The following is a 9,357-nucleotide window of genomic DNA, read 5'->3' as shown; positions in this document are numbered from 1 at the left end:
CCGACCTCCAGCTCACCATTTCACAGCCGTCTCTTTCCCAAGTACCTCTCTCCCTCTTCAGTCCCATCCAATGCACTAGCCAGCTCCACCAGGGTCCGCTGTCTGGAGACCACCCACAGCCTACAGGAAAACCTGTCAACTACAGCTGACATAGAGTCCATCAGGTTAGCTGTGAAAAATTTTCTGATATTTTTGCACAGAACACAGCTCAGTGTTGACATTTTAGGTCTCAGAGTAGCAACTCATACTTTGCTTCTTGAATGGCACTAACTTTCAAAATGATGGGTACAGAACCCTGAAACTCTCGGGATCTCCACTTGTCCAGTCGATAAAATGGGGCTAATACCGCTACTGAATTCCCTGGACAAATTGCAGTGCTTCCCCTGAATCCACAGAGTGCAGTGAGATCTTCACGGGAAAATTCTAAAGGAGGAATTGGAAAGTATAGTGATGTTTTTTTAAATTGAAAGCGACAACCAGCACTTAGCAGGGGAATCAGAAGATAGAATTGAGAGCAGGAAGCCTTATACTCGTTACAACAGATGGTTTAGTTTTCACTGAATGATGAGGAAGAAGCTGAGTGAATGAACAGCAGTATGTCCTTAAAAGATTCAGCAGCCATCCAATTACACAGGAACAATCTAGCAGTTACTAAAGACTTGGACTGGTCTGTATTATGCAAAACGAAGCATCCCTACTGGGTTTGACTTCAGCTGGTTGAAGTCATAAGCGTAGTGTTCCACTATTAAATAACACTGGTACAATTACTACTGGCGTGGCTCTAAAAAATAGGATTTCATTCAAATTCCTAGCACAAAAATAAGTCACATAGCAAATCTGTAATAAATGCCTGTAGAAAAAAAATAGTGAATGATTTTCACTGCGAGAGATTGCTTTCTTTCACTGCTTGGTCTTTCTCTTAACTCTTGCCCACCTCTGCTTTTCCTTTCCTTTATAAAAAATTATCACACATTTCATATGAAATATAAAACATCCAGGAAAGCCCAGAACACAATATAACAGGCCTGTTTTCCACGACAAAGATTTAGCAGATGTTAACAGTTTTCAATATGTTTGATCTCTCTCTCTTTTATAGACATACAAGATTATATAGATATAGCTTCACCCCTTCATCTTCAACCCTCCTCAGAGGTAAAAACTTATCTGAAATTGTTTTTCATCATTTTTGTGCCTATGTTTGTAGTTTTACTACATAACTATGTGTTCTGGAACAGTTTGTACTATCATTTCATTTAACTATTTTCATGCATGTCATACAGCTGTATTTGTCCTTTTTTCACTTTTAATTAACATGTTTTAAAGACTTATTCATATTGCTATTGCTAAATGTAGATTTGCTTCATTCATTTAGCAGCAATATAACATTCCTTCATTTGTACCAAACCCATTCCACTCCTGAGGGACCAGTCCGAATACTCAGTAACTGTTGGCTGGCCCTGTTTAATAGAATGGCAAGTTGTTGTTTTTTTCAAATTGAGTACTTTTTATCAACATGCGTATGTATGAGAGTTCACAGACAAATGTGACTCCTGATGGCAGTTTTTTGTTTGTTTAATTTTTACTATTACGAACAACGCTGAAATAAACATTTTTGTACATGTGGCCCTGAGGAGAAATATAGGAGTCACCCTGCTAGCTCCTGTAGAATGATCATCTTTGTCCTTATCTGGTATCGTCAAATTGCTCTCTAAAATGGCACAGGGGCGCCTGGGTGGCTCAGCTGGTTAAGTGTCTGACTCTTGATTTCAGCTCAGGTCATGACCTTACAGTTCCTGAGTTCAAGCCCCATGCTGGGCTCCAAGCTGATAATCCGGAACCTGCCTGGGATGCTCTCTCTCTGTCCCTCCCTCTGTCTGTACCCTTTCCCTTTCTCAAAAATAAAAGAACTTTAAAAAATGGCTATAACAGTTTACACTGCCATCAGCAATAAATACAAATTGCTACTTCCATACTCATCACTAACCTTGGTGTCATCCCACCAATTTTTGATAATTTAATGGTTGTGGAATTATATCCTATTGAGGTTTCAATTTTAATTTCCCTGATTACTAATCATATTGAGAATATTCTTTTATCAACTCTTTATACTCCTTCTGTGAATTGTCTGTTTATATCCTTTACTCATTTCCTTTTTGGTTTGCATGTCTTTTTCTTCTTACTGATTTTTAAGATACAGTTTGCCAAATATGTCCCTGTCAGTCTTTTTGCTTTATTTGTGATATCTTTTTCATGAAACTACTTTCATGTTTAAAGTGCTCAAACTTATGGATCTTTTCTTTTATGGTTTTTGATTTTAGTATCCTGTTAAAGAAATGCTTTGAATGTCATAAAGGTATTCTCTAATTTTTTCATCTTAAAAGATTTATCTTCTCTTTTTATATTAGTTTAAAAATTTATTTTTGCATAAATAGAATATGAGGATCTGTTTTTATCTTGCCCCAAATAATTTATACTTCACACTATTATTTGCAAGTCTTCTTTTTAATAGAAGGTCTAAAGCTTCCATAAAAAGCTAAAAGCAGGTGGGAGGGGGGAAGTGGTAAGAGGTGGGGTGGGGGGTAAAGCAGCATGGAGACCTGAGATTGTCTCATCCCTGGAAAGCAGCTAGATTAGTACCAAATGATTTTGCACATCTAGGAAATTGGTCTGCGGATTAATACAACAATCTCCATAACTTGAGCCACAGAACTTAGCAGGCACACAGTGTGAAGATGTGAACTGGGGGAGAGAAAAGCTGCAGAGGGTAGGTAGCTGTTTTTGTGGAGAGACAACAGAGAAAGAGAAAGGGGGAGATGTGGCACATCTGGATCATGCAAAAAAAAAAAAAAAAAAAGCACTCCCCCTGAAAGTAGCTGGAGAGAGACAGAAAGAGTGAAAACACTGGCAGGGGACTGAACGAGAAATCTGTTCCCCAAAACCATTGATGGGAAAAAAGGAGAGGGTTTCAATACCACCAGGATTCCATAAACAGTGGAGAGCAGAGTCTGACGTTCTGGAGCTCAATGCCTGGCAGTGCTCTGGTGAGGAAGCAGGATGATTCCCCAGGAGCAGGGAGCAGGGTCTGAAGGGCCAATGTGCCGCATGGGGTGAAGTGGTTCCCCTGCTTGGAGTGCATTTGGTAGAAACCATACAGTCTTCTCACAGACAAAGATCCCCGCAGACCCTGGAGAGCAGCCACATTTGCTGGTATTGGGACAAAGATGCCAGAGTGCAGTGAGACCTGACTCTGGCTCTGTGCCATGATTTGCCATAGTCTCTGAACCTCTGCTGCTGCATGATCATACGAATGTTTTCTGGGGCAAACCAGCACCCAGCATTGCTCAGCGAGACTCTGCCCCAGAGAGTCAGCACAGGTCCAGGCTGCAAGGGTGTCTGAGAATGGGGTTTTGAAAAACAACCCCATATGAGGTAAAACTCTAGAGGGAGCTGCTGCTTGGCAAGCAGACAGCTTGGACATGGACAGGGTAAAGGTGGGAGTGGACAGTGGACAGAGGCTTGAGACAAAGGAGGGGTGTTTGATCTTGGGTCAGTGAGAGCATGAAGTTTCTGTGCCAGAGACTAGGGACCTAGGTGAAGCTGTTTCTACCTCTATGGGCACCCACACTGATCCCCTGCAGTAAGCTAAGCAGCCCCACCTAGTGGAGAACAGAGCCATTACACCTCGCCCCACCCAACTGCACCCTCCAAGCACCTCCCCTGAGACCAGCACAAGCCACTCCACCTGCTTAGTGTACCGACTATAGAGATTTTCATAGTCTGAGTTTTAGGCGACAGCGGATGTAACTTCATTTGGATTTTATTCTGTTTGCTGGTTCATTTATTTGTTCATTTTCTTTTCTTCTATTTTTGCTTAAATTGTTTTCCTTTATCCTCTTTCTTGAATACAGAAAGAGAAAATTTTATTTTCCTTTTTTAAATTTTTTAAAAAAATCTTTTATTCTATTTCAATATCTATTTCATTTCATTCTATTTTATTATATATATATTTTTTAATTTTTAAATATTTTCTTACATTTTTTCCTTTTCTTTGTCTTTTTTTTCCCCTCTATTCTATCAAGCATCTTTCAACAAGCAGACCAAAACATATATAGGATCTAGCTTCCTTTATTTGAATTTTTGTTTAGTGTTTAATTTTTTATTTTAATTTTTAATTTTATTTTATATTTTCCTCCAAAGTGACAAAATGAAGGGATTCACCCCAAAAGAAAGAACGTGAAGTAATGACAGTTAGGGGCTTAATCAACACAGATACAAGCAAGATGTCTGAATTAGAATTTAGAACCACGATACTAAGAATACTACCTGGGGTTGAAAAAAGCATAGAATCTCTTGCTGCAAGATAAAAGAAGTAAACTCTAGTAAGGAAGGACAAAATTAAAAATGCTGTAACCGAGATGCAGTCTTGAATGGATGCCTCGACAGCAAGGATGGACAAAGCAGATCAGAGAATCAATGATATAGAAGACAAAATTATGGAGAATGATGAATCAGAAAAAAAAAAAGAAGAAGAAAGCAAAGGCAAAAGATCATCATATAAGACTTAGAGAACTCAGTAACTTATTTTTTAAAAAAATTTTAAATGTTTTTATTTATTTCTGAGAGAGAGAAAGACACACACACAGTGCAAGCAGGGGAAGGTCAGAGAGAGAGAGGAAGACACAAAATCCGAAGCAGGCTCCAGGCTCTGAGCTAGCTGTCAGCACAGAGTCTGATGTAGGGCTCGAACCCATGAACTGTGAGATATAGACCTGAGCCAAAGTCAGACGCTCAACCAACTGAGCCACACAGGCACCCCCTCAGTAACTTATTAAAAAGGAATACCATCCAAATATCAGAAGACGAAAAGAGAGGAAAAAGGGGAAGAAGGTTTATGTGAGCAAATTACAGCAGAAAACTTTCCTAATCAGGGAAAAGACACAGACATCAAAATCCAAGAGGTACAAACAGAACCAATTAGATGGCCAAGAACTGACCATCATCAATGCATATCATAGTCAAATTCACAAAATACACAGACAAGAAAAGGATTATGAAAGCAGCATTAAATAATGAAATTTAAAAAAATAAAAATAAGAAATGAAATGCAGACATGAGGGGTGCTTGGGTGGTTCAGTCAGTTTAGCATCCAACTCGATCTCCTCTCAGGTCATGATCTCATGGCTTGTGAGTTTGAGTGCAGAACTTGCTTGTGATTCTCTCTCTCTTCTCTCTCTGTCCCTCCCCTGCTCATGCTCTCTCTGTCTCTCTCAAAATAAATAATTAAACTTAAAAAAAAGCCTAAGTTTCTAAATACACATGTTTTTTCTCTAGGTCTCTATCCTTATAGGCTTATACCAGTACCACAGTGTTTGATATAATTTAAAATTTGATAAATGGTATGGCAGGCAGAAAAACCTCTCCCCAAAGATGTTCATATCCTAATCCCTGGAACCTGTGAATATGTTACTTTGCATGGGAAAGGAACTTGGCAGATATGATTAAATTAAAGCTTTTGATATGTAGATTATTCTGGATTATCTAGATGGGCCCAATCTAATACCTAGTTCTTAAAAGGGAAGAAGCTTTCCCAGCTGAGATCAGCATGAGAAAAAGATCTGATAGAGGAGATTGGGAAGACACGTGTAACATTCTTGGCTTTGAAGATGGAGGAAGAAGGCCATGAGACAGGAATGCCAGCAGTCTTCAGAAACTGGAAAGGGCAAGGAAATTACACCTCTAGAGCCTCTAGAAATTAATACAGCCCTGCTGACACTTTGATTTTAGCCTAGTGAGACCTGTAATCCTTCTAATCTACAGAAATGTAAGAAAGTAAACACATACACACAGTATGTAATATATAATATAATTTTTTATATCTATATTTATATGTGTATCTATACTTATAGATATCCCATCAGTACTGTTTCTTTGAAGAACCCTAACACACATATTTTCTTAATTATTTCAGTCATCTTTTCTAATGTTTCTCCGTATAAATCTTTCTCTTACATCTTTTTTAGATTTAGTCTTTTTTTATGTTTTTATTTCTGAGAGAGAGAGACAGCATGAACAGGGAGGGTCAGAGAGAGAAGGAGACACAGAATCTGAAACAGGCTCCAGGCTCTGAGCTAGCTGTCAGCACAGAGCCCGATGCGGGGCTCAAACCCATGAACTGTGAGATCATGACCTGAGCTGAAGTCAGACCCCCAACTGACTGAGCCTCCCAGGTGCCCCTAGATTTTGTCTTGATTGCCATGTAGGTTTACTGATATCATAAACAGTACCTTTTTATTTCATTTTATAGTTTGATGCTTGAATATAGTTATTACATAAATGAATTTTGACTATTGGTCTCATTTTTAGCAATATAACTGAGCTCTACTATGGTTTCAAATACTTTGTCAGTTCTCTTGGATGTTCTCTATAGATCATCACATCAGTAAAAATTAACCATTTTGTTTCTACTTTCTAATCGCTTTGGGCTCCTTCTCAATGTTGTAAAGTATTGGTGGTGTGTATTTGTGAAAGTAGGCTAAATGGTATAATAAATGTAACATTTCAGTGGCCACATAGAGAGAGAGAGAGTGGCTAGAGGTTGTATGGAAGGTTTCTTTATAGCTCAGGTCTTGAGGTAGTGAACATCACTTATTCCCACGTTTCTTTACCCAGAATTCAGTCCCATGAGTCTACCTAACTGCAAAGGAGACTGAGAGATATGAGCTGTGGGCCCAGGAAGAAAGATAAATAGCAGTTGTTAGTGGCAGCTCAATGTTCTTTGGGTATCTATTTGGATAGAGGAGGTGTCAGATACTAAACTGATAAGAACAGATACTACACTTGATCTTAGCCAAAAGGCTGAGAAGTGATGGGTATCTTTTGGAATGAGAATTGCTGGGCCAAAGCATATCATTGTTTTTATACTTTCGTATTATTTTTATACTTTATTTTTACATACAATATAATATGCAGATATTGACATAATTTCAAATTGGCCTCAGATACTTTATAACAATACACAATTAGGACTCATTTAAAAAATTGATCTAGTCCTGTCCAAGATTTATATCTTCTATTAAGTTATAGTAATAGCCTAGTATTTCTTCTATGTAGAAACAAACTTTGAAGGGGAAACATTGCTCAGGGGCTGTTAGGGAGGCCATCTCTGGGAGAAAAGAAAAGTAACTTGTACTAGCTTCTGCATTCTATTAGAAGCATCTTTATATTTATTAAATCAAGTGATAATAAAAGTCATGAAAGAACACACTGAAATTTTAGGAGAGGAAGGGAATGTCTTTTTGGTCACAGAGATGATAGAGGTAAGAGAGTTTAGATGACTGTGAAGTGTGTGGAAGCCACAGGCCTTCTCTAGCTCTTGATAAAAGAAATTCCTCTTTCTCCTCCAACAGATGCCTCTTCAAATCTCATCCAACTCCACTCCATCACATCAATACACAGCTTTATTTATATGAAATTGTAATACCTGGAAGAACAGTTCTCCCTCATTGTTTTCACTTATGCTCTTCAAACCCTCAGTTAGCAACTGCCATGAAAGCCTCCGTACAACTGGTCAACAAGGCACTGAGTTCTCTGTGATGGGCACCAACACTATTAGGCTGTAGGTCTAACAAAAAGTGCTGGGTTTGTAAAGATGAAGAGTTTTTGTTTCAACTTATTCTATAGAAGAATATATATCAGGTGTGATAATGTATTTAGATATCCAGTGTCCAGGTTAGAGAAAGTTGATTAGTTATCTAGGCAACACATGATTAACAACAGGAAAAGTAGTGACCTGATGATCTGTATGTGACCGAAGTTTAAGTTACCAAACATGATACAGTCCCTATCTCAGACTTTTCCAGTATCTCCTGTTATTTAAGCTTGGTGGCTACTCAGATTAGGAAATCTACAAAAACAGCAGACTGGGGTAATTTTGCCATCCCATGGCAAAAAGTGCTGCAGAGAAACATCTTCCCTCTAAGAAACACTGTGGTTTAGCCAACATATTGCTAGCTGAAATTTCTATCTGTGAAGAAGATTAGCAAATTTGCTAACCAGAATTGCAAAGAAGGTGGAAACAAAGTGACAATTTATTCCAATGGCTAATAATCTATTAAATATTATTAAATAATATTTAAATTATTATTTAAATAGCAAGCTATACTAATACTCCCCTTAAAATCTACTTAAGCCCTTCTCACATTTTTCAATTTCTCCCTGTATAACTGTGTACCTCTTTTTCCATCCTGCTTCCAATTCTCCTTCTGTCTTATATTCTTGTATCTCTCTCATTTTCCCCAGTACTTACCTTTTGTCTTTTTTCTCCTCCCACTTTTTCTTCAACTTCTTTATATTTTCCCTTCTCTCACCTCCCACCTTCTTGTCACCTCCTCATAAGTCACCGGACTAAATATGTTTCTATTATTGGCCATTAAGGTTAAAAACAGATTTGTTTCTTATTTCTTGGTTTTAATACAACACGCAGATTAATTGAATGTCCCTTATACAACTTCATGTTACGTGACCTCATCTGAATACTCAGAGTGGAACTGAGGACTCTACATTTTTACCAAATACCCACAGGTGATTCTCTTTGTGAAATCCTGCTTTTACTCATTTTTCCTGCTCTCAGTACTCCCTCTCATGCTGCAGTTTGAAAACCTCCTCTTTTCTTAAATGCCAATGTCCACTATTTACAGATGACCCTGCAGTTTACTTTACAGAGAACAAGGTAATAATGTGAGTTTCTTCAGTTTTTATCTTTTGACAACCACTCAGAATGTGTCTTTTTTTCCTGAATTCATCCTTGCAACCCTTCTCTTATCAAGGCTGACAGTGTACCCTGAAATTCCATCACTCAGAAGACAAGTCTGTCTCCCCCCAACCCTCATTATTCCTTCTCTTTATCTTTTTCTCTCCCTCCTTCTGTTCCTCACTTTTTCTCTCTCTCTTCCTCCTCCCACCTCTCTCTGCTCTGATAATTTCTTAAAATTTTTTTGTCATTGTTGTCACTGTTACTATTATTGATATGAAGATTTATCTCTTTTACAAACTGATATGTTTCTTGAGGACAAGGTTCACATAATCATCTTTATATACCTACAACACACCTAGTTCTATCCTTCAATAAATATTTGCTGAATAAACTATTAATTGTTCTTTTTCCTAACACAAAACAAAATTGAATTAGTCATTTTGTCTTCATGCATATTCCTCAACTGAGTGTTTTTCTGAATCATGGAAGTGACAATCCTCAGTCTTGGATTAAAGAATAGATGTTCAGGGGCACCTGAGTGGCTCAGTCAGTTAAATGTCCAGCTTCAGCTCAGATCATGATCTCACAGTTAATGGGTTAGAGGC

The 9,357-nt window shown here is 38.1% G+C and overlaps 1 non-coding gene across 1 annotated transcript; it reads right to left on the bottom strand.

The window, feature by feature from the left end:
* Window positions 1-6,669: 6,669 nt before the first annotated feature.
* LOC120223904 lies at window positions 6,670-6,867 on the bottom strand. Its single transcript, XR_005526400.1, has one exon. It is a non-coding gene; the product is annotated as a U2 spliceosomal RNA (small nuclear RNA).
* Between the last annotated feature and the right edge of the window lie 2,490 nt (window positions 6,868-9,357).

This window comes from Hyaena hyaena, unplaced genomic scaffold, assembly GCF_003009895.1.
Source record: "Hyaena hyaena isolate Hyena2069 unplaced genomic scaffold, ASM300989v1 scaffold_1061, whole genome shotgun sequence".
NCBI lineage: Eukaryota > Metazoa > Chordata > Mammalia > Carnivora > Hyaenidae > Hyaena > Hyaena hyaena.
Note: the sequence above shows the minus strand (reverse complement) of the source record. Positions and strands in the feature narration are given on the sequence as shown.